Source organism: Chiloscyllium plagiosum, unplaced genomic scaffold (genome assembly GCF_037043375.1).
Source record: "Chiloscyllium plagiosum isolate Xiang-an unplaced genomic scaffold, Cpla_swu_hap1 HiC_scaffold_46, whole genome shotgun sequence".
Classification (NCBI taxonomy): domain Eukaryota; kingdom Metazoa; phylum Chordata; class Chondrichthyes; order Orectolobiformes; family Hemiscylliidae; genus Chiloscyllium; species Chiloscyllium plagiosum.
The window spans coordinates 70,504,201-70,529,626 of NW_028270184.1; the positions used below are offsets into that span (position 1 = coordinate 70,504,201).

The 25,426-nt window shown below is 40.9% G+C and overlaps 1 pseudogene across 1 annotated transcript; it reads right to left on the bottom strand.

Moving 5' to 3' along the window:
- Positions 1 to 1,771: 1,771 nt before the first annotated feature.
- Positions 1,772 to 8,861, bottom strand: LOC148136371 (Ig heavy chain C region pseudogene; annotated as a pseudogene). Its single transcript, XR_015754640.1, has 3 exons — positions 8,803 to 8,861; positions 2,654 to 3,033; positions 1,772 to 2,197 (listed from the first exon to the last, which is right to left on the bottom strand). The product of XR_015754640.1 is annotated as an Ig heavy chain C region pseudogene (transcript).
- Positions 8,862 to 25,426: the final 16,565 nt, after the last annotated feature.

The following is a 25,426-nucleotide window of genomic DNA, read 5'->3' on the forward strand; positions in this document are numbered from 1 at the left end:
TTTGTGCTATTGTTTGTGGATGCTTGCTGATCCTTGTGCCCATTATCCTCATCTCATAAACGCCCCTCTATTTGTTCATCTTTGCACTTGTGTGTCTGCATGTGAGACTCTGAATTTGTGTGTGCGTGTGATATTGTATACATGCTGATCAATGTGGTTTAAAAATAACTAATTAAGCTGCTTCTGTCATCGTATGTTTGTGATTCTGAAAATGGGAAAATAATGATATTAATGTTTATCTCTGTGCACTTACGTGCCTGTGTGAGTTGACATGTGGGAGGACATTTTTCGGAATTTGTATCTGTGTGTTCATGTGTGTATCTGTACGCATTGTGCTGTATGAATGTATATGTATTCATGCCAATTTGTGTGTTACCGTGTGTCGATGTTTCTCATGGTTATGTGTAAGTACTCCTGTTCATTTGTGCAAATGATTTTCCTTCGGTGTATGTGAGTTTTTGTATGAGCTTAGGTGAGTGTTCAAGTACCACTTGCATGTGTGGCTCTATGCGAGTATGCGTGTGTGACATCTTATCTATATGCACACTTGAGTGTGTACATAAATATGTGTCTTTAAGTGAGAGCCCGTATATGTGTAATTACGTGTGAATTTGCGATCATCTCTCCGTATCTGTTCTTATACCAGACTGCAATTTTTATTATTCTAATTTATTGTTCTAATTTTAATGCATTGCCCATAATTAGATTTGACCTTGGTGTTGTAGGAAACATTTCCGATCGTCGTGGAGAGATAAGTGTTTTATGAGCAACTCTTCTGTTGCAGTGATAGAACTTCTGTCTCTGAGAGACAAAGCGCGAGTTCAAATCCCCACTGCCCCAGAGATAACATTTCTGAATATGTTTATTAGAAAATGTCTACTTGTGTTCTGTATGTGAAACAAAATGATATCAGGTATTCGAATACCAGAATTGATCCCATGTGCTCCAGAATACTGAGACAAAACTATGGAATTCAAACTGGGACGATGTAAACACCAGTTTTGGATTATGGGAATCAATGTTAATCATTTGTTAACAGAGCCAAGCGTGTCTAACATGCTTCAAAGGTATTGTTTTGCATGGAAATGTTAAATCTTTGGACAGTAAGCAAGAAGCTGACTGTTCCTGTTAGTAACTGGGTTACATTAAAGAGGACATCTACCATGAAAACTCTGCACACGGAGCAAGAGGACAGAACATTCGTCGTTCCCCACCCCTCTGCTCCACAACAACTTAACTGTTGATTCTCTTTGGTGTGAAAGTGAAGATACATTCTGTCAACTCATGCGCTGGCGCAAGATCCCTGGCAGTTCCCCAGAAACAAAGGTTACATTCAAACTGTTCTGCACTATTTACGATTGGTATGTCCCAATCAAATTTAATTTTAAATTGTCTTAAATTTACATTTCCAATTGGTGCAATTTGGCAGTTTAAAACTGACATGAATTTTGTTAGAATATCCAATCGGGGGAATCAAAAACACCAAGTTCAAAACTCGTGCCCTACCCTTGACATAAAATGGACATTGTCAGATTTTGTCACAGAGGGATTTCGGATGGATAGGGTACTTGGCGGAATCCTGCAATGAGTGAGCTTTACTCTATGTCTGACCCAGGATGTATCTGAGCAGAGAGCATTAACTGCACAAGACACTCGTCCTAGACCTGTTAATAATCCACTTTAACTACACAGATGGAATGTAAGTCAGAGTGGGAAACAACTAATTCAGTATTTAACTCACAGCTAGAGGAAAAAAAAAACACTTCATTACTTCTGTTGAATTATTAAATGCAACTTTGAGATTTTTATTGACATGAATTAACAGTGTCCATCAGTGCAAGTGAAATGTTTACAAAACTCGGTTTACCGCTGGATTTATCGACTGTTCTGTTGATGATCTTCAATGGAATCGCTTCATGTCCCACCACACAGGACTAAGAAGCACCGCTGGCCCACTCCTCCGCTGTAATGGATAACAGGCTGTAGATGAAGAAGGAGGTGTTGTCACTCTCCGCCATCACCTTGGTGTTCTTGTCGTTACTAGGATTCACCGGCTTGTCATTGTTTGTCCACTTGACGAAGATCTCTCGGGGGGAGAAACCTCTCACGAAACAGGTGAGGGAGAGAAACCTCTGAGCGTAGATTTCTTCTGTTGGTGGCAGGAGGACCGACACTGATGGCTCCAGCGGATTAATCACTGTAGAATATTGGACACAGATATAAATCAACCAAAAAAATCCTGAACTAATATCACAATTTCACTAAATATTAAAATACGCCATGTTTAATTTAGGATTTATTCACTTTCGTGTTTTAAAGGAGCAGTATGGTACACATACTGTTCAGTAAAAAAAGGAAAGTTTAATGTGAAAGTTGTCTCCATGTTTCCAGTCCACAACAAGGGCATTCTGTCTAATTGCCATTGCTGATGGTGACGTCACAACCCAGGCTTCTTCCCACCTTATCTGACTTAATCAGAATACAATATCCTTTGGTACAATCTTTTTCTTAATCAGCTACTTAGCTATCCTGCCTTCAGATGCATCATTAATGCTCCCATTGGTGTTTGTTCATTCCCAATCAAAGCCTGCCTTTGATGTAACTGGATCTGGATTACACATGGGATGCTTTGTGTTTTTATCTTACCGCTCACCTTTCTCCTTGTGAATGGAGTCTCTCAGCGGAGTCGGTAGATTCTGATGGTACACCACACATTCAAAAGTAATGCCACTCAGCCAGGCTTCAGTAGAAATGTCTAATTTGCTGATCACGCTGTCGGGATTCTGTCCAGGCTGCTCAGCAATCTCTGATTTCAGAGGCTTCTTTTCTTGTCTCCAGGTCACTTTGACTCCAGAAGGAAGATTGGACACAACGCAGGTAAACGTCACCGTCGCCTCCAGTAAGACTTGTTCTACTGGCGGTGGGAAGAGTTTAACGGTGTTAGGGTGGCACTCGGTGTCTTCTATGAAACAAAAATCAAAGTCAATGAAAAATGCCCCTTTCTGATACAAACAGCCAATCTCCAGATTACTCCTTCACAGGGTGAAGACACCACCTTCAAAATGGCAACTCCAACTATTGCTGAAGCGATGCTGACTATTGTTGATGTATTTTGATCTGTGAAAGCATTTGTGATTACCTATAACATACCCTGTGTAAGTATTCCTAAAGAACACTGGCTTTGTAACAAGTGAAACCTGTGAAAAAAGTAAAATCATCGAAGATACCATCATGTAACCCATGGAATTACCTTTCTTTCGGAGTTTGTCTCTCACTTAAGACCATCTATTGATACTTGTGACAAGAGTAATCTGAATATAATGAGTTCATTTCCATGTTCATAACCCTTAGGTGCAAGTACTGCTGGTCACACTGACTGCCAAATCACATCCCAAATTTTGGACAAATTATAATAAATAATAATTATTATCTTTGCAGAGTTCTAAAGTGTTACAGGAGCGGTGAACATCCATGGGAATTCTGTTCATTATATTTAACATGATCAAAAATACTTTGCGTTATTGGTGTGATGTCATTCTCTAATTTATGTCATTGTTCCTCGTCGGCTGTGTTTGGAGTAGATCTGAAAACAAGACATTGAGTACAGCAGTGGATATCGTGAAGGACACCCATCTCCTTAAGTCTTTCCCTCCATTCAGTAGTTCATAACTGGTCTGTCCTTTCACTTTACCAAGCGGCATTTTTTAATTTCTTCATAGAGCAGGGGAGAAAAAAAAACAAACAAAAGCGTCTTAAATTAATCTACAAACGCGATGGAAATGTCACTAATTTTATAGACATCCACTACTCATAGAGCAGGGGAGAAAAAAAAAACAAACAAAAGCGTCTTAAATTAATCTACAAACGTGATGGAAATGTCACTAATTTTATAGACATCCACTACTGTTTAAAAATCGCCACCCCAAACCAGGCTAAATCAGTCTATCTCGAGTTCCTCGTTCATTCATCCCTATTGTAGCAATCCCACCAGAATTTATTCTCCTGCCTCATCCACTAATTACAGAGAGTATCTTAAAGCAGCTCAGTGAGATCACGTTTATCCCAGTTCATCAAATGTGATAACCACTTGGTCTGTGGTCTGATCCCATAAGTTAAAGAGCTCAGTACCCGATAAAAATCGATGTCCTACGATGTACAAGGTCAACAGGTCATTGCTGAGCAGGGAATGAAGCATTGAACGCATTTTGATTTATTTTCAAGTATGGGTCACTGCATATTTTAACCACGTCATTTTGAGACCACAACATTATAAGATAGAGGATCAGAATAAGGCTGTTCGGCCAATCCAGAGTTTCGATCAGAATGATGCTGGAAAAGCACTGCAGGTCAGGCAGCATCCGACGAGCAGGAAAATCGACGTTTCGGGCTAAAGCCATTCTCCTGCCTTCTCCCTGTACTAAACAAGACCCGATCTATCTCTGGCTTGAACACACACAATGGCCTGGCCTCCACAGCCGGCTGCAGCAACAAGTTCCACAGACTCATCACCCTCTGGCTGAAGAAATTCCTCCCCATCTCAGTTCTAAACAGTGCCCCTTTGACCCTGAGACTGTGCCCTTGGGTCCTAGTCTCGCCTACCAGTCAAAACACCTATTCCACGTTCACTCGACCTCAGTCTCTCAGTATTTTCTATGTTTCAATCAGATATCTATCCAATATCCCCCTTCACCCCCAAACTTATCCTTGAAGCGGCTACCAGGCAAGGATTCAGCACTCTGAATGCCTCTCCCAGCATGGTCAGGCAACAAACTATTTAACAAAGCTCACTGTCTAAATGTCTATCTTCAACAGAGAGGAAACATGCTTTTCTGACTTGCCAAAATCAGAATTATGAGCAATGCTAATGTAACACTCAAACTGAAATGAGATACGTGACATGTTGGGAAATGAGAAGCTGTACCGTGCTGTTTACTAAGCCTGATAAATTAGTGTGTTTGATTCACATCAGAGTTCAGAATGATTTGTAGCTCTCTCAGTCTGTGTCTCTTATACTGGAGTGCGGTGATGTTTTTACTTTGAATGTTCTCTCCATGAGTGACCTGGCAGGTACAGACTGCGCTGTTGAACCATTCACCATAAGGGACCATCAGCCGACTGATCACCTAGAAGTTCCCGTTCGCCTTACACATGGGAGACATGAAGAAGCCAGAATCCAAGGATCGGCCATTTTTCAACCAAATCACGGAGATTGACTTCGGATGGAACTCGATGATTGAACAGACGACGGTTGCAAACTTGCTGCTTGCGATTTCTTCACTGGAGCTCACAGTTAGGAGAAGGGTTGGTGGGAGAATGTCTGGACCTTTAGGAAACACATCGCATAAATTATCTGACGAATTTCAGAACAAATACAATCAGTTCTCATATATCAAGGTTTCTTGTGGTTAATGGATACAAGAATCATATTTGTGCAGAGTGCTGGAGAAGCTGGGATCCACACACAAAGATCAGCAGGACAATGCGAAAGACTAAAATTATAGGACACAGCAAGGGAGTCAAGGAGGCATAGAAACTAGAGGCCGGTAACATCAGAAGGGAGATAGCAATGTTGGATGGTATTCGTTTTCATGACAGAGTCTGATGAACAAGGCAGATGAATTACCGGCATAAATGAGGAAATGATACGGTTGTTATCACGGAGACATATTGAGAGCGGAGCAGGAGTGGCTATTCAATATTCCAGGATTTAGTGCCTTCAGGCGAGACAGGGAAAGATGGAAAAGGATGGGGGCGGAGGTGTGCGGTACAGAATGTTGCGTCTGTCGCAATTCTGACAAGAGTATTTTAGGCTGTAAAGAGAAATGAAATCATGGATACCTCCTCGAACAAAGGCAAATGGACAGTACTTCAAAACCAAAATACAGCAAAAATAATTACTGGGAGAGCACGATAGACCTTACTATACGTCCAAAAGACATGGGCAAATTTCAGAGAAATGTAAATTAAATAGGGGAATGAGAAAAGAGGTTTTTAACTTCCTCAGCATAGGCTTGGATATTCATTTTGTCAAAAATTTAGAGGGAGCACAATTCTGAAAATGCCCCCAGGAGAATATTTGAACAAAGTATGTGTTTAGTACTGAGAATTTTAATCCAGACCTTGCAAGAGAGGGGTGAACCTTAGGGAATGAAGTCGAACCAGTGGGTAAAACATCAATGGTGGAGCACTTTGTAGACAGTGATCGTAAATCAGTTGGATTTCAGATTGTACTGCAAAGGAATAGAAATTGGCCCAAAGTTCTGAAAAGGGGAAGGACAATTATAGTAAGATCAGGTAATGACTTGACCAGAATGGACTGGAAGCTGACACTTATTGGTAAATCTGAGTCAGAGCAGTGCGACACATTTAAGAAAGAGATAGGAAAATCATAGGGAGGACATTTCCCAGGAAGCCACTGCGTGGGACCAAGAATGCAGCGGGCTCTGGACACCAAAGGGCATGGAGGGTGAGATAAAGAGAAACAAGGGAGGCTTCTGGTCGATACTGAAACCTCAAAACAATAGAAATTAGTATGGAGTACAGAACATGCAAGGGGGAGTTTGAAAGACAAAGGAATTAGAAGAGCAAATGGGACCATGAGAAAATAATAGCAGTCAGAATAAAGGAAAATATTTTTTAAAGTTACAGGCTCATTCATAATAAAAGAATTATTCAGGAAACAGTAATGCCCATTACGTGTTATTATTGGAGTAGAGCCGGAGGATTAGGTTGTGGTCAAAACGAATGTGTTGTGTCAGTGTTCACTAGTAAGACGGACAATGTGGGACAGAAATCATGGAGGGGTGTTGTGATGTAGTTTTCAGAAAGTAGGACACATGACGTGATGTTCTGTGTTGTCTTGCTGAATGAAAAGTGGTTATATTTCCAGGGCAGATGAAAAGTATACCAAGCGATTGAGCGATACAAAAGATGAAATAGTTGGGTCGCTGACAATAATGTAGAATTACTGTCTGGCCACAACAGTTGTGCCAAGTGAGTGTAGATCAGCCAACGTTGCACTGTGATGCAGGACGAAGGAAGGGATAAATAATGAAAACGTAGATCTGTCAAGCTAGTCTCAGTGGTAGGAAAACTATGAGAAGTGAAATTAGTCTTCATTTGGAAGATAAATCCACAATTTTCAGCACGGTTTTATTGAGAGGAAGTCATGTGTAACAATTTGATAGTAGTTTTCAGAGAGATAACTCGATGTCCAGATGATAGGAATAATCAGAGCCAATGGGATCCGAGTTAATTTGACAGATTGGATCTAGAACTGGCTGAGTGGTGGGAGCAGGGGATAATAGTCATCGGGTGTCTGCGTGACTGGAAATCTGTGTCTCCTGGTGTTCTGTAGGAATTGGTGTTGATTTCCTTGCTATTTCTCTTACATACCAATGATTGAGACTCAAATTTAGGAGGATTAACCAGTGAATTCACAGTGAATTCAGTGTGGGCGGCACGGTGGCACAGTGGCACAGTGGTTAGCACTGCTGCCTCGCAGCGCCAGAGACCCGGGTTCAATTCCCGCCTCAGGCGACTGACTGTGTGGAGTTTGCACGTTCTCCCCGTGTCTGCGTGGGTTTCCTCCGGGTGGGTAGGGGTAGGGGTGGGTTACGCTTCGGCGGGTCGGTGTGGACTTGTTGGGCCGAAGGGCCTGTTTCCACACTGTAAAGTAATCTGTAAAGTAATCTAATCTATGAAATGAAAACTGTCATGTTGGTAAGTCATGAATATAATGGCTTTAGATTGCAGGAGGATATACAAGGGTTGGTTGTATGTGAAGAGAAGTTGCAAATGGAAATTATTCTGGATAAATGTAAGGTGATGTAATTAGGCAGAAGAATCTGTGAGGTATGACGTTTTGAATGGTGGAACCCTGGAAAGGCCTGAGGATCTTTGGTGCATGTACCCACCGATCCCCGAGAGTACTGTGTCATCTGGATAAAGAGGCTACGAAAGTGGCAGGATATTTGCTTTTATTACCCTAGATATTGACAATGAAGAGTAGGGAGATGATACTGGAACTTAATAGAACACTAGTTAGGGTTGAAACTTTATTGCTGGAACAGCACAGCAGGTCAGGCAGCATCCAGGGAACAGGAGATTCGACGTTTCGGGCACAGGCCCTTCTTCAGGAATTCCTGAAGAAGGGCCTGTGCCCGAAACGTCGAATCTCCTGTTCCCTGGATGCTGCCTGACCTGCTGTGCTGTTCCAGCAATAAAGTTTCAACTTTGATCTCCAGCATCTGCAGACCTCACTTTCTCCTAGAACACTGGTAAGGCCATACTGAAGCGTTTTGTTAATGTTAATCCCAGATGCTCTGTTTACCTCAATTCCCACAACACGTACCTGGAAATGGCATTTCTTTGCTCTTGTGTGACCCGCTGTGTTGAACCTCACAGTAGATTTTGCTGGGACAACCTACCGCTGACTCGGCAGGGTTAACTGGCTGCTCAGGGTGGAGGTTCCCTTCTTGTTTCTCACTGAGGGGTAAGTCCTCAATCCAGTCGTGATTAGCTCCCCAACTTTCTTCCAGGTTACCTTGGTGACGTCAGGGGAATAGTCCATCGCCAAACAACCAAAGATCGCAGAACCGGTGTTGTGCTCCTGACAGGAGGAGACCAGGCCAGAAAGCGTGGGGGGAGATGGTGTCTCTACAATATCATGACCAATTGAGCATGTTAGTTTCTATTAATTTGACCTTATCAGTTACTCAAATGTATCCTCAGCTGTAAACGTTTGCCAGTATGCTCCCACTGAAGCCGACAGCATAACTGGAGTTTATTTTTGTTTCCTACCAGTTGCTGATCATGATCATTGGTTCCCTCTTTAGAAACATGCCCTCGACCTTGTCCATTGCCATATAATTTAGGAAGAAGAACATCCTGATCACACCCCAGTAACTGCTTGAAGATCTCACCAACTGACACTTTCACTGGATTACTGTGAAGAGCAGAGACGTTTCACAAAATACAAACCAATGAAATGCAGATTCATCGAAATTCCTCAGTGTGTGCAAACATGCCATTTGGCCCAACAAGTCCACACCCACCCTCTGAAAAGTAACGCATCCAGACCCATTCCCCGACCCTATTATGCTGCAGTTAACCCTGACTAATGCACCTAACCTCCCAATCACTGAACACAACATTTGCAATTCCCCCAGCTTGCACATCTTTGGACTGTGGGAGGAAACGCACACAGACATGGGGAGAAAGTGCCAACTCCACACAGACAGTCACCCGACGCTGGAATGGAACCTGAATCCCTGGCACTGTGAGGCAGCAGCACTAACCACGGAACCAGCGTGCCGCCCCACTAGGTGCCGTGCTCCTGGAAAAATCTAACAGCTGGTAGTACCCCCGCAGAGAAATCAGAGTGAATCATAGAACATAGAACAGCGCAGTACAGGCCCTTCGGCCCTCGATGTTACGCTGCTCTGTCATACTAATCTGAAGCCCATCCCACCTATACTATTCCATGTACGTCCATATGCCTGTCCAATGACGATTTAAATGTACTTAAACTTGGTGAATCTACTACCGTTGCAGGCAAAGCATTCCATACCATTACAACTCAATGAGTAAAGAAACTACCTCTGACATCTGTCTTATACCTATCTCCCCTCACTTTAAAGTCGTGTCCCCTGGTGTTTGCCGTCCCCATATTTGGAAATCAGGTCCAGTGAGCCTTCCTCACTTATCAATGCAAGGCAGAATGTTCTCTCTGGGAGGAAGGTCACTGCAGCAGCAGCACAGGCAGGAGCTGAGCACTGGGATGGGGAGGATGGCTGTCACTGCTGAACTCATGCCAATTGTCTGGAAGTTGAAACTTCGAATTTACAATTATCTGAATTCTGGAGTCCTCTGAAAAATGGAGGACCATTAAGGTTCAGAGACTTTGGAGTGTTTCAGATGAGTGTTTACATAAATATGATTTGAGAAATGAAAAAGTAATCTTTAGCGTTAATAACTATCAAACTAACACGCAGTTCACCACCAAACCTCATCTTTCAGACTAACCACTGCACTTACTCTGTCCAGACCTAAATTTCCACTCACATGGACAGACCCTACCCTGCTATACACCCATTCATGCCCGGAACCCACAACCCCTATCACACGAAACACATCCAAGTCAATCCATTTTGGTAGTGTAGCTGAGCAGAGAGATCTCGGTGTCCATGTACAGAGATCCCTAAAAGTTACCAGCCAGTTTGATAGAGTCGTTAAGAAGGCATACTTTGTGTTGGCTTTCATCGATAGAGGGGCTAAGTTTCAGAACCACGAGGTTAGGCTGCAGCTGTACAAAACTCTGGTGTGGCCACACTTGGGAATATTATGGACTGTTCTGGTCACCACATTATAGAAAGAATGTGGAAGCTTTGGAAGAGTTCAGAGGAGGTTTACCAGGATGTTGTCTGGTATGGCGGGAAGGTTTAATAAGGAAAGGATGAGGGTCTTGAGGCTGTTTTTGTTTGAGAGAAGAAGGTTGAGAGGTGACTTAATTGAGGCATAAAAGATAAACAGAGGGTGGACAGTGAAAGTCTTTTTCCTTGAATAGTGATGGCTAGCAGGAGAGGATATAGATGACAGATGTCAGAGGTTGTTTCTTTACTCAGAGAGTAGTAGGGGCATGAACGCACTGCCTGCAACAATAGTACACTCGCCAACTTTAAGGGCATTTAAAAGGTCATTGGATAAACATATGGATGAAAATGGAATAGTGTAGGGTATATAGGCTTCAGATTGGATCCGTAGGTCAGTGCAACATAGAGGGCTGAAGGGCCTGTATTGCACTGCAATGTTCTATATTCCAGATGGACATATGATCTCAATTCCTTTCACTCATTTATACTTCTGCCACCCTGCACCTGGCCCATGGAGAATCTGGCCCTGACTGGACCTGGCACCATCATTTTTACAACCTCTGACAATAGCCCACTACCAAAGACATGACCTCAGCCCTTGATCAGTGACCTCTCATCTTACCCAAGTCAATCTGTGCACATTGCATCCGAGCTCCTTTCGCATCTGTGCTATACAACCTACCATTTTGCCAGACTACGAGCTTTGCATTTTGACAACACGTCCACCTGTCACTTCATTACAGTGACCTTCCACCCCCTAAACATCCTGGCACTCTGCCCACCTCTACACTAACCAGCCTGGCATCCTGGCCACCTCTCCATAAACCAGAATGGTAAAGACAGACCTCCTGCATTTCAGCTCAAACCACCCCTCACCTACCAAGCACTATTCGAAAAAATTATCCTGTTACCATTTACCTTGATGCCACCTTGCCAGATAGTGTGCATGCAAGCTTACCCAGCAGCCAGCCAACACCTCACAACCTACCAGGTTAAACTCTCCCACATGCCCAATCTAGCCCCTCACTTGCTCACCACCTCCCAACTTTGAGCCGACTCCACCATAAAGTCAGTGAGTCATAAAGTCGTACAGCACAGAAACAGATCCTTTGGTCCAGCTCATCCATGCTGACCAGAGTTCCCAAATTAAACTAATTCCACTTGCCTGCCTTTGGCCCATATCCATCCAGACCTTTCCAGTTCCTGTTGCTGTTCAAATGTCTTCTAAATGTTGGAACTATCTCTGCATTTACCACTTCCTCTGGCAGTTCATTCCAATGTTTTGGACAGTTACAACATGAAGCCCTAACTCCTGCACTCAGTACTTTGACCAATGAGGTACATATGCCAAACAGCTTCAATACACTAGCTACCTGAGACAACGCTTTCAAGAATCTATGAGTCTGAACCCTCAGGGTCCTCAGTTTCAACATCACTACCCAGTGCCTTACCATTAACTCTGTAAGACTCTATGAGTCTGGACCCTCAGGGCCCTGTGTTTAATATCACTATCCAGTGCTCTACCATTAACTCTAAGATGTGACCTGATTTGTCTTCTCAAAAAGCAACACGTCGTATTCATTTAAATTAAACTCCATCTGCCACTCCTCAGCCCATTGACCCAGCTGATCAAGATCTCATTGTACGTTCAGAGGACTTTCACTGCCAATTATCCCACCAATGTTGGCGTTACGTGCAAACTTACAAACCATGCCCCATTCAATGTCTTCATGGTTTTCAACCAATATTGTAGCCTGTTTCCCTTTCTCCCACATATCCGTAGCATTTTTTTAAGGATTGAAGGAATCTATCTCCTTATTGAAATCATTTAATGTTTTGTCCTCAATCAATTTCTGTGGTGGAGAATTCAAAAGGTTCACCATTCTTTTGTTGAACAGTAAACTATCAGGTTCAATGTTATCGGTGTGTTGGGAAGACTGGTGAGCAGCAAGATTAATGATGATCCCATGAATGGAATAGCCTTCTGGAGGGGCCAAAGGTGCCTTCCTCAGCTTCCATTTTGCATGCTGACATGTCCCTTCGGCAGCATGTTCTAAAACTGTGATCCTTGAGGATAAGGGCGTACATGCATGTAAATGCTTCTCCTGAAAGCTTTCCTTGAAATCAGACTTCAACTTGACTCTCAACTATTTTCCTGCTCGTTACTTCTTCCTCAATCACAGCCATGGGACTCACTTCCTAACAGTGCTGTGAATGTGCTAATACCACACAAACTTCAGCAATTCAAATAGGCTGATGACAACTGGTTTCTCAAGGCGATATAAAAAGTCTGACACTTCCACACCTGTCTAGAGATTCAAACAACCACTGGAAGAATGGAAAATTATTTGAGGCACTTGAAAATTATTTGAGGCACTTGTCTACACAAGATGACATGGTTTCCTTTTGTTTGACTTGACTGTGTTTTCACTGAATGAACAGAACTATTTCTTAATCATATAATAGGAATGAAGCTTCCCTCATTTTTAGCAAGGCAATCACACATTATATTTCTTTATTCCAGGGAAGTATAGTGTTAAATTAATGACATATGTGGATTGGGATGTTTCAATTGGAAATTGTCAGAGATTTCAAGTTTACTTTCATGAGCAATTAATTCCAGCCTCATTGTGTCACAGTACTCACAGGAATGTCTTTCAGAAATGGTGTCTCCCTTTGTTACGGGCAGTCGAATCAGTAAATCTGGGATAGTTTTTGCTTGTTAATAAAAGGTGTTAAAGAGTTTTAGCCAAAGGGAGACCTGTGGATTTAGCTCACAGATGCTCCATGATCGAAGTCAGTGGTGGAACAGCTCTAGGGGCTGAGTGCCCTCCTCTTGCACCTACCTTCCTATCATTGTGTCATTCATTAAGCTAGCACTGGCGGTGAACACTTTTTATTAAAACATTTCAACAAATTAATTGTTTCACACATGCTTTAGAAAAAAACTTCAGTTGATTATTTGGAACGGGATCATTGACATTCTCTATCTGAGTGATCAAAATAACTTCCACCCAATTACAGCAGCCACTGCACTCTAGAGTATGTTGTTACTTCATAATAGTTTCTTGTAAAACTACAGCTCGAGATCAGGGCGCTCAAATTCAATGATTCTCTGATATTTAATATCTCCGAACATTCGCAATTTGTTCAAATGCATCTTTTCTCTGAAGAACGTGTTTAATCGAACAGAACTTTTTTCAATGAAACAACACACTTTAAATGCTAGAAAACCAAAATAAAGACAGAAATTTCTGAAGAAACTCAGCAGGTCTAGCAGCTCCTGTGGAGAGAAGGCAAGGTTAACCTTTCGCATCCAGAGACCCCCCGCCCCACCTTCACCAAATTGTTTTCATGTTTTTGGCACCTGTTGAGATAAACAGTGATTACGTTGGCTTGACTCCTGTTGGAAAAAGAATTCTTCGCAGAGATACTGGATGGTCTGAGATAGCAATTGAAGACCAACTGAAAAGCGATCACCATCTGCTGCAAGTGTTGGATTCAGCGGAACTCCCACCGTACTGAACAATCAAATTCAGCTAGAGCACTGTTTTAATATAAAGTAAAACAGCCTAAGCATAATCTCATCAAATATGCTTCGAAAATGATTCATTCTGGATTAGTTATAAATGATATTGTCATAACAGCAAGTCAAAAGCTGGGATTTCTTTGAGCACTTACTCCATTAACCCCATCTAGCGATGCCCAAAAGCTTGTGAACAAATATTGATCTGGAAAAAGCTGCTAACCACCAAAATTCTGTTTAATATCTCAGAGACACAAGTCAGGACGGCGATTGAATAGATTTTTTTTTAGATTATATTACAGTGTGGAAACAGGCCATTCGGCCCAACAAGTCCACACCGACCCGCCGAAGCGCACCCACCCAGACCCATTCCCCGACATTCACCCCTGCACCGAACACTACAGGCAATTTAGCATGGCCAATTCACCTAATCTGCACATTTTGGGGTGTGGGAGGAAACCGGAGCACCTGGAGGAAACCCACGCAGACACAGGGAGAATGTGCAAACTCCACGCAGTCAGTCGACTGAGACGGGAATTGAACCCGGGTCTGTGGCGCTGTGAGGCAGCAGTGCTAACCACTGTGGCACCGTGCCGCCCATTGGCTTCTGTGAGTGGAATTCCAACAAACACCCAAACATGCCAATCTGCTTTCTTGCACTGAAGTAACCTGATAAGAGATTGTGTTACATACCTCTCTAACAGGTTGTAAGTGAACACAGGCCACCTGACACAGAATCAGGGACTCTACTCCAACATCACAACAGACCTGAACACAATGAGCTTGACACTATCACGGAGAACACAGCCCACCTGTTTTGACAATACATAAACCATGTTAGTTATTATCACCTTCCAACAACCAGGGATTGTTCCAGAATTTTTGTACAATGAAAATAACATTTCAACATTTATCCAAGAATACTTTGACTGCAGCTCCAAATTGTTCAAACTCTATGGGAACTACAGAGGAATAAATCTAGGAATTGCATTGCCATCAATTCACTGTCACTGGATTCCAACCTAGAACTCCCTTCCTCTTAGCCCTGTGAATGTTGCTGCACCAAACGGTCTACATAGTTAGGAAAATATTAAATGTTTTGAAGTGTAATATGACCGTTGCCAGTGACATTAAAAGCTGATAATAGGTTTTCAAATAATAATTTGCAAAAAAATTCTGATTCTACATTGTGCCACGAAACATGTCCTGCATAACTGAGGCACAAAGAAAATATGCAGCATATTTCCCTCTGCCTCGCTCAATCAAATATCTCTTGTTGCCAACAACCAATTTCAAAACTCTTGCTATCTGCCTTTTGTTCCTGAAATGTTCGTTCTGATTGGAACAACTTAGTCAGGGCTCTCAATTCTGAGGCACCTAATCGAATATTGTATTTCTGGCAGATAAAAGTGGTTTTGAAGCGCGAGATGAAATTGAACTGTCTGAGATTCAGGTATCCGAACTGGACAATCTTCAAATGGTCAGGACCGTTGACAAGTTAGTCGGAGATAGCACAAAAACAAACTGTACAACAGACTTAATCCTAGAGGATACATTGCTCAACTCCTCATGTCAAATATATTCACTGTAATTGAACATTCATCAGAGGAACTAACCAGAGGATTAATGTGAACGAGAATGTGTTCACAATGAACATAAATAACCACTGAGTTAATAAAGTTGACAAGTAATTGTATTTAACAAAATTATTGAGGTGGGAAATATCGCCAATTAAAGCACAGATCCGGAGGAAATGGATTATTCTCTAAATTATTTTTACATATTCTTAAAACGTTCCTTGAACTGTAGAGATTTTGCATGCACTGAATAAAGTGAATACTGCATTCCAGTGTAGAAAGCATTTCTGTTGAAGGAATTAGGGCAAGGTCATTTTCTTGTTAACTGTTTTTAATGAACAAAAATGTTTAAAAAGGTATGAATTGAAAACACGCTTCTGTCTGGAGGTGCCTGCTTTTGCGGATGTCTAAGTAAATGTGGGCACTGCTGCCTCACAGATCCAGGCACCCAGGCTCGGTTCCAGCCTCGGGTGACTGCCTATGTGGAGTTTACACAATCTCCACTGTGTCTGTGTGGATTTCGTCCCACAATCCAAAGATGTGCATGTCAGGTGAACTGGTCATGCTGTATCGTCCATCGTGTTAGGTGCATTAGTCAGGGGTAAATATAGGGTTGGGGAATGGGTCTGGGTGGGTTACTCTTCAGAGGGTCGGTGTGGACTTGTTGGGCCAAATGGCCCGATACATACTGCAGGAAATCTAATCTAAATGATTGTCACACTTAACTAATGTGAGCAGATTCCTTCCGATCGCTACATTGCAATAAATCGGTCAAGTATATTTATTAAAATAAATATTACTCTATTTTCAGTGTCTGAATAAACAATGTGCTCTGTTATCCTTTAGTTCATGTCTTCTGCAAATTTGTGAACTCTGCATCCGTCTGAACACATCGATGTAATATGAATTCACTGCGTTTACAGCAAGCACTCCCATGGTTTTAAGAGTAGGGTTCCTACAGTATAGAAACAGGCCATTTGGCCCAACAATTCCACAATGACCCTCTGAACAGTAAGTAGCCCACCCAGACCCATTCCCCCTAATTTATATTTACCCCTGACTAATGCACCCTAACCCACACATCCCTGAACACTGAGTGCAATTTAGCACAGCCAATCACCTGACATACACATCTTTTGGACTGTGGTAGGAAGCCAGAGCGCCCGAAGGAAACCTACGCAGACACAGGGAGAATGTGCAAACTCCACACAGGCAGTCACCCGAGGGTGGAATCGAATTTGGGACCCTGGCACTGTGAGGCAGCAGTGCCAACCACTGAGACACCATGCTGCCCTGCGAGTTCATGAGTGGATTATTTAAATTAATTAGAAATTTGGCCTTGGTCACATAATTCACTATAGCAGGTGTTTCCGAAAGAATGACTCCTCAGTTGATACTTTGTTGTAAAATGTAACTATTTATTTAGTTAGCACAGATTGGGAACACCTAAAGCAATGTGCAGATTAAATAACTTACAGTGTGGAAACAGGCCCTTCGGTCAAAAAGCCCACACTGACCCGCCGAAGCGTAACTTACCCAGACCCATTCTCCTACAATTACCCCTCCGCTCACACTAAGGGCAATTTAGTGTGGCCAATTTACCAGACCTGCACATTTTTGGATTGTGGAAACCGGAGTACCCGGAGGAAACCCACGCAGACACGGGGATAATGTGCAAACTCCTCACAGCCAGTCGCCTGAGGCGGGAATTGAACCTGGGTCTCTGGCGCTGTGAGGCAGCAGTGCTAACCACTGTGTCACCGTGCCGCCCACAATAATTCAGTTAATGCTTTATTTTTATCCTGTAAATCCAGTTTAATCAGGGACATAACAATGAATTAACTCAAGTTACGAGTGAAACTGATCAAAGCAGTGAAACTGACCCGATCTTCATAGAATTGAGCAGAATTTCCAAGTGGTCTTTGCCAATGATATTTTCCAGCCAGAAAAATATGTTTGTAGTGTACAGCGGAATTGAAAGGTGTTTCTTGATCAATTATAACACAGTCATGGCATTTTTGCTCAAGAGCAAGAACTATTAGAACATTAGACTTTTGAAATGCTATTTATATTTCTCGATGACTTGTAAACTGTTTAAAGACAGACCTTGTGATTGAACTAGATAGTGGAGTTCTGAATTTGAATTGTAAAGCATGGATTAGATTAATCATTAATTATTACTTTTAAGTAAAAATGGCACCCGAAAGGTATCTGTTTTCCCTTCATTTCTAAAACCTTTGCGATTTGTCTTTCACTTAATAATAGGCTTTATGAAATTTCAACTCGCATGCTGTTTGCATTGAATGAGGAACCTGGAGCGGTTCCCTGTTACCAACCGTGTTAACATTGCAAAAACAATGTAGAAACCAGAAACGGTTTCCCAAATATAACACATTTAATGTTACCCAAGCACAGTCGCTCCTCAACAGGTCAATGATCACCAGATCACAACACGGTGTGTTTGCAACAGAACTCGCTCTGCAAACATTTTCAACAGAACCAAGAACATGATGTAACCTCACAAAACAAACCAAGATTGAAGTCTAACAAAGCTGCTCAGAATCCAGAAAACTAATGATTAAATTGAATAGAAATAACAAGTCATAACAGCAGCCTTGTTTGTGAGGGGACATAACACTTAAAGCTGTAACGTTTCTGGCAACAGTTCAATTTATTTCCAACCTGTATACCCTTCTTGATCGTGACAATCTTGTGCAGCGCACAATAGAGCGGTTGAAGGCATATATTGATTAATCACTTCATTTTCAAAACAAAATTACTGAATGGACAAATATTATCACATTATAATTATAAGTTAGCTTCAATTACATAATCTGATCAATTCTGCAGTTTCAGATTTTAGTCCCAAATTTTATTTTGAATGAGGCTACTCAAAACAACATTCAGTTAGTTTACAATGAGAACTGAGTTTTTTTTTTAAAAAGCCAATGCATTAAACCTTGTTTTTTTTTCATTTCTCACACTTCCGGGTTTCTGCCTTAAGTTGTTTTTCAAACCGTTCTGGATGTAATGTTTTCAATCAATCAGAGAAAAATGTGTCATATAAGTTTAACAAATGCAGAAATGATTCATGAAAAACAAAAGAACTTCACAAATATTGGTAATGAAAAGTAATCCAGAGAGTCAATCTCCTCACCAGAAAGAAAACACCGATTACAGAAAGCATGAAAACGCTGATCAATTTCACAAACTGAATAAGCATCCAATCAACTCAATTCAACAGAATCAAGGAAAATAAAATCAGAATCCAATCAACTCAAAACAACAGATTTGAATGAAACATAATCAGAATCCAAACAATTCAATTCAACAGAATCAAATAAAACAATTTCAAAAGCCAATCAACACAATTCAATAAAACCAAGTAAAAACAAAGTCAGAATCCAATCAACACAGTTCAAACCGAATCAACTAAAACAAAGCCAAAATCCAATCAACTCAAGTCTACAGAATCAAGTAAAACAAACTCAGAATCCAATCAACAGAATGCAATATAGCACCGCAAGAAAATTTTATGACAGTTTCTAACCTGCTTGTCATCAACAAAATTAACAAAATAAATGAGAAATATAATCAGGGTAAGAACATATATTCAAGAAGTGAATAATGATATTTTAGCATATTTTAATCATGTTTAGTAATATCTCGAACATCTTTGAATTCTTAGCGTTTGTTGTTGATAATAAAACTCACAGTCAGGATGTCACTGACATTAAACATTATTTATAGCTGACTGATTAATAGACATTAGGTGTTTCAAGTAACCCAGCCGCACAGAATGCCCATCTGATCAGAAAAAGAGATACACCGAGCAACTGACTCCATCATCACCATTGTAACTATTTGCTGAGCCTTAACTGAAGTCTGTAATCAGACTGAACAAAAATCAATCCGAACCAAACCAAACTCAGCACAAGAATCTGAGTTTCATTTAATTCAGAAATTAGTCACATGAATAGAAAGTTTTTAAAAAGTCACTAAGAAAGTTCAAGGGTCTTGCCTGAAGTCACTGTCACCATGGCCCCTTGGCCCCAGTAATCAAGATAGTCACAGTGTGACATCCTCTGGACTGGATCACATAATAACTAGCTCTGTATAAAACAAATCAAAAATCTACCATCAATTTAAATTTTCAGAACCACAGGCAAAATAAAGTCATGATAAATCTTCATCACATAATTGCGCTAGTGAATTCTGATCATTATTGATAAATTTTAATACTGTTTTATACTTCACAGAGTAACACATGAGCTGATTCTCAAAATCCCCAACTGGTGTATCAATAATTACCCAACCTCTTTTACAAATTAAATAGTGATACTGGCATTAAACCGCACAGAACTAATACTGACTGCAAGTTAAGACGGTTTGTAGAAGTAATCACTGACTAGTTTCAAACAATGGAGGCTGAATAGGTTTTTGTATTGATCATAATTGCAGTTTCACCCCAGCTCCATCACTGTGAGACACGTTGTGTCAAATACTATGACAGACTGTAAACTGTAAAATGCAGAGAATTTCTTCACTTCCTAGAAAGCAGTGATTCAGACTCCTCCAAAAATGATTTGGTGCATTATTCCAGCTTTTACGATTCATTGTATTTTGAAAGCTTGGAATACTTTTCCAGGTTTGATATGCATTTAACTTGACAATCAACACGAAGAAGGTAGAAAACAATTATACATTTGGACAAACTAGCACTACTGGATTGCGTTTAAATTGCATCTCACATTATTTCTCGCGCCTGCCATGGTTAGAATCACCAATTTGAGATAAACACTTGTCAGTGATTATTGTATGAGGATGTCGCTGTGCACAACACTGTGACCCACTGTAGTATCACAATGATGGAGACCAGTACACTCATTTTCTGTTCTTTACCCGAGGTCTCAATTTTCATTTGAAAGAGCCATTTAGTACTGATCATGTTTAGAATTAATGCCATAGTTGACATAACAATTAGCAGTGATTTCCTGAGCTGTCATATATGTTAAAACTAACATTTTGTCCGAGCATTTAATTGATGGAAGTGTTAGCAGTACATATGACATGCCCAAAACAGTGTCCCATTGTGTCACCAGTTTGCTAGTTTAATGGTACATTTCCTCTTTGATATTTTGTCAGAGGCAGCCTGAGGTCTGCTTCAGATCGCAGTTGGTATAATTGCATTTAAAACTCGTACTGACCGTCAGTTTATGATGGAATTGACAAAATGTACCTTCGAGTTGTTTTTGAACGGTTCCAGCCCTGGTTCCTCTCGCTGTGTTCTCTTGTACAGTAATAGATGGCGGTGTCTTCGATCTTCAGGTTCTCCATGTCCAACGCGAAAATGTTGTTTGAAGTGTCTTTGGACGCAGTAAATCGACCCTTAATTGCTGGTGCATAGTTACTGCTGGATGAACTGTAGTACCAAAGCAGCCACTCCAGACCCTGTCCGGGAACCTGTCGGACCCAGTGCATGGTGTAGGTGCTAAGATCGAACCCGCTGGTTTTACAGGTCAGTTTCAGGCTGCCTGCAGGACGGCCAGTCTCTGCCTCTGGCTGGGTCAAAACAACCTCCGACTGGACACCTTTAAAAAGAAAACAAATAAACCATGAGCATTAACGCTGATGAAGTGATGGCTGAGTCTTTTACATTCCTGCCGTAGACTAACATTGAGACAGTCACAAAGAGAGACTTGAACAACAAACACTCACATGATAATAAAGTCAGCAACAAACTGAGAAAAATTGTCGACACAATCATTCTGATAACTTGTGGGAAACGGTTGTGCTAAGATCTTTCTAAACAGAGCCGACCCAGGAGTGTTGAATTACGGTTCAGTGCCCAGGATTTATATGGCCATTGGAAGGGGCAGGCTTACAGCTTCCGCATGTTGGTTTCCTGCTGGAGGCTGAGACTGGATCCTGGTATCAGCTTGCACAGCCCGAACACATGGGATCATGTATTTACATGAGGTTCTGCTTAAACATGGACACATACACATCTTGGGATTTTCTTTTGCTGAATAGCTTCTTTTGGGTTAAATTTGAGTAGCTTCAGGTCTGTTTCACATGGTAGTTGCATGTATTTTGTTTAAACAAAAAACAAATTCAACTGGAAGTTAGCTCCCTTTATTTCTACATTCATTCACAAGCAGATAAAACTAAAATTAAAGTTCAAACATATTTCTAGCTAATAAAACAGTTGAGCTTTTCTTCCCTGGATACAGCAAGTCTCTGTCGCACTCAAAATAACATGTAATTCATACTAAACATTTCAAAAGTCAATTTAGGCAACTGAATACAGAGCATGTCCAAAGTGATTATATTAAGAATATTCAATTAGAAGTTAACTCCCTTTAATCCTACGTTCCAACACAAGCAGATAAAGCTAAAAAGAACTTCAATAATATTATTAGCCAACAAACTGAATGACTTTATTTTTGCTGTCACTCAAAGTCTCTCTCACATTACAAAATAACATACTATTTCTAATCTGCGTTTCTAAATTCAGTTTAGGCAACCTAATATGGAGCATGTCTAAAGTGACTATGTTCAGAATGTGAGTGTATGTCAATAAACAGTTTGGACCCGGAGATTAGAAGCACCTCCTTACATTGCAGAATATCTCTCCTTGCATCTTTTTTTTCAAATTGCTCCGACACTAAAATGCACAGTAAAGGAAAGCTGTGTGGCTGAGAAACAAAATGTGAGTCCGCAGTGATACATAACACCGAGGTAAACTTTTGAAAGAGCATCTAATGAACTAGAACAAGACAGTCCATAAGTTTTTTTTTTAAATCCTCAACGTCTAAACCAATGCATGTAACAGTCTGGGTTCATCAGGAATGTTTGGTTAAATTAGAGAGTATTACAGTAATAATTACCACGAATGTAGGTTATAAACAGTACATTTCTCTGACAGGGCAGTTAACTCATAAAAATCAGCAACAATTCCCTGTTACACTACACTAGTGTTAACCATGTATAAAGGGCCCACTCATTTTTAATGAGATACATGAATCAGAGAATGGTGTAACAAGTGATGTGAGTTTGAACCAGTTCAATTTTGTTAATTTACTTTGAGATGATAACAAATGTTACTGCAATGTGGGATTTTGGATCCATTAACTTCATATTCAGGAGCTTTAAAGATACTCAGTAAACAGGCTGAACTAACCAGAACGTCACTGCATTCAATGTCCTGTTTTCTGACAGTCATACAGTGAATGCTGTATTCAGGGACTTTCCTTTTTAAAGAATAAATGCCAAGGGAAATGTGTCCATTGTGAGTAAATGGGAAAATATAGCTTGTTTGGTTGGACTTTAGTTGATTCATTTTCCCTTTAATCGGCCGGATACAATAGTTGGCAGCAATTAAGCTGACTGCAGAAAAGGTCCTTGAGTTCCCAGTTTCATTTACTGGAAGCAGGTGGAGTTTCTGCAGTCGATCAGAGATATTTTGTCCCACTGTTGACCAGTTGGTGGAAAGCAAACTGCAAACTATAACCACCACCTCCGCAGAATCAAATCAACTCAGCAACAATGCTGGAGAAAAGTTTATTTTCAGTTGTGTAACTTGGAGAACTAGTCACTCCTCTCATTGAAGGAAATATTCGCAGAATCTCAGATACAACCTTAACATCTGAGGTTGTTAAGATGTTAACAGTTCATTCAAGGATCACTACAGCACTGTTTAATATTGAGAAAAATTGTCATAGAGTCATGGAGTGATACAGCATGGTTACAGACCCTTCGGTCCAACCAGTCCATGCCAGTCATAATCCCAAACTAAACTAATCCCACCTGTGTGTACTTGCCCCATATCCTTCCAAACATTTGATAGTCATTTACTTATCCAAATGTCTTCTATAGGTTGTAAGTATCCACCACCAGATCACCCCACACACAAACCATTCTCTGTGTAAAAGGTTGTCTCTGATATCTTTTTAAAAGTTTTTCTCCTCTCATTGTAAAAACATGTTCCCTGTTGTTGAAATCCCCCACCATAGCGAAAATACGCCACTGTCTTAGTCAAAAATTGAAAACAATCCCAGCTCCAAACATTTACAAAATATCACTATGGATCTTCCTCGAGTCCAAAAAAGATTGTCCCCTTTGATCAATGATTTGTAAATTTTACTCACGTATCTACTGTGATAGACGTTTTCAAATAACTTCTTAAGTGCAAATGGTTCACATCAATCGGATTAAAGTAACATTTTGTGCACTACCCCACACACAAAAATAACAAGTTAGTTAACATGATTTGCTCTGAGGAAGTCTACGATGGATTCTTTTATCAAACAAAATCATTTCCAATGTTGTGAGTGCTCATCTATCTTCTTTGCAATGGTCTGAATTTTAAGTTGTGTCTGACTGCAGATGAAACTGGCCGATCTGGGTAAAAGTACAGTTTGTGCCTTTCATATTGTTAATGTATATTGCTGACTTTAGTTGAATAAAGAGATGTTGTCCCAGGCATCGTCTGGCACCATTAATTAGACCATTAATTTCCACATCGCTAGCCGTAGGGTCAGGTGGAGTTTATTGATACGTGATATTTTTGAAACGAAAGCTTCGTACATTCCCAGTATGAATCATGTCAATTAGAGCCATTCACCTTTCCACTCATGGCTTTATAAAATTGTATGAGGTCACCCCCCCCCCCCCCCACCCCCCGAACTCTCACCGTCCAGTGAAACAAGTTCCAGTCTATCTGGATTTCCAACATGATTCTGTTCCCTCACATTCTGCTGTGAAAGATCATCCTGCCACCCCAGATCCACAGACAGTGTCCCTTGATACCAGTTCAAAGAAATGAAAGGAACTTCTCCCACCATATTTTTCAATTTTCTTTGGCTTCAAACACCATAAAAAATAAATGTTCATGTCATTGCTGATTTATGGGAGAATTCCGTTTACACAATATCTGCTGAAATACCTGAAGTACCATCCTGAATCTGGTTTGCAGGTTCACCTGTTGCTCACAAATGCAACCAGACATCAGGGAACAGTGAACATCGCCCACACTCAACCCTCCACCCTTCCCCTCTGTACTTTGCACTTTGTGAAATCCGTGTTGTCAATAATCAGTTAAAAGAAAGTTTTTTTTAAACTTTCTTAATTCATGTTGCTGATCTTGGCTGAATAAAGGTATGTTGCTGTCAGCATTTTGGGGGAACATGTCTGCATTTTTTTCATGTCAGTTTACAATGATATTAAGTCAAGAATAGTCAAAATGTCCTGAGAAACAACGTTTAGAAATGGGCCTCTTAGCTCCTTAGGGCTGCACCAACTGTTTGAGTATTGATACATTCTGCCCCTACATTTTCCCCATAAGCCAGGATTTACAGCATTGGAGATCATATCTATGTTGATAATGGATTAGACCCTACACAATGTTCCCGAATGTTTATTTCAAGTGCTATCACTTATATCAGGGTTATGGACAACATGCTATAAATGGGGTGTTGGCTGGAAGGCTCTGTCTTCACGTGATACAGGTGCGATGGGCGAAGTGATCTCTCTCTGTCATGAAAACGTTCTACTACTCTAAATTCATCTTTCCTACTTTGTCTCGTTCAGAGGCTCTAATTCACATGATTCATACCGGAAATATTCCAAGCATTTGTTTCAATAAGATCAATAAACTCCACCTGATAGTCTGGCTAGTGATGTGGAAATTAATGGTCTTATTAATGGTGCCAGATGATGCCTGGGACAACATCACTTTATTCAACTAAAGTCAGCAATATACATGAACAATGTGAAAGGCACAAACTGTACTTTTACCCAGATCAGCCAGTTTCATCTGCAGTCAGACACAAAATTCAGACCATTGCACAGAAGATAGATGAGACCTCACAACATTGGAAATGATTTTGTTTGATAAAACAGTCCATCATAGACTTGCTGAGAGCAACTCGTGACAACAAACTTGCTTG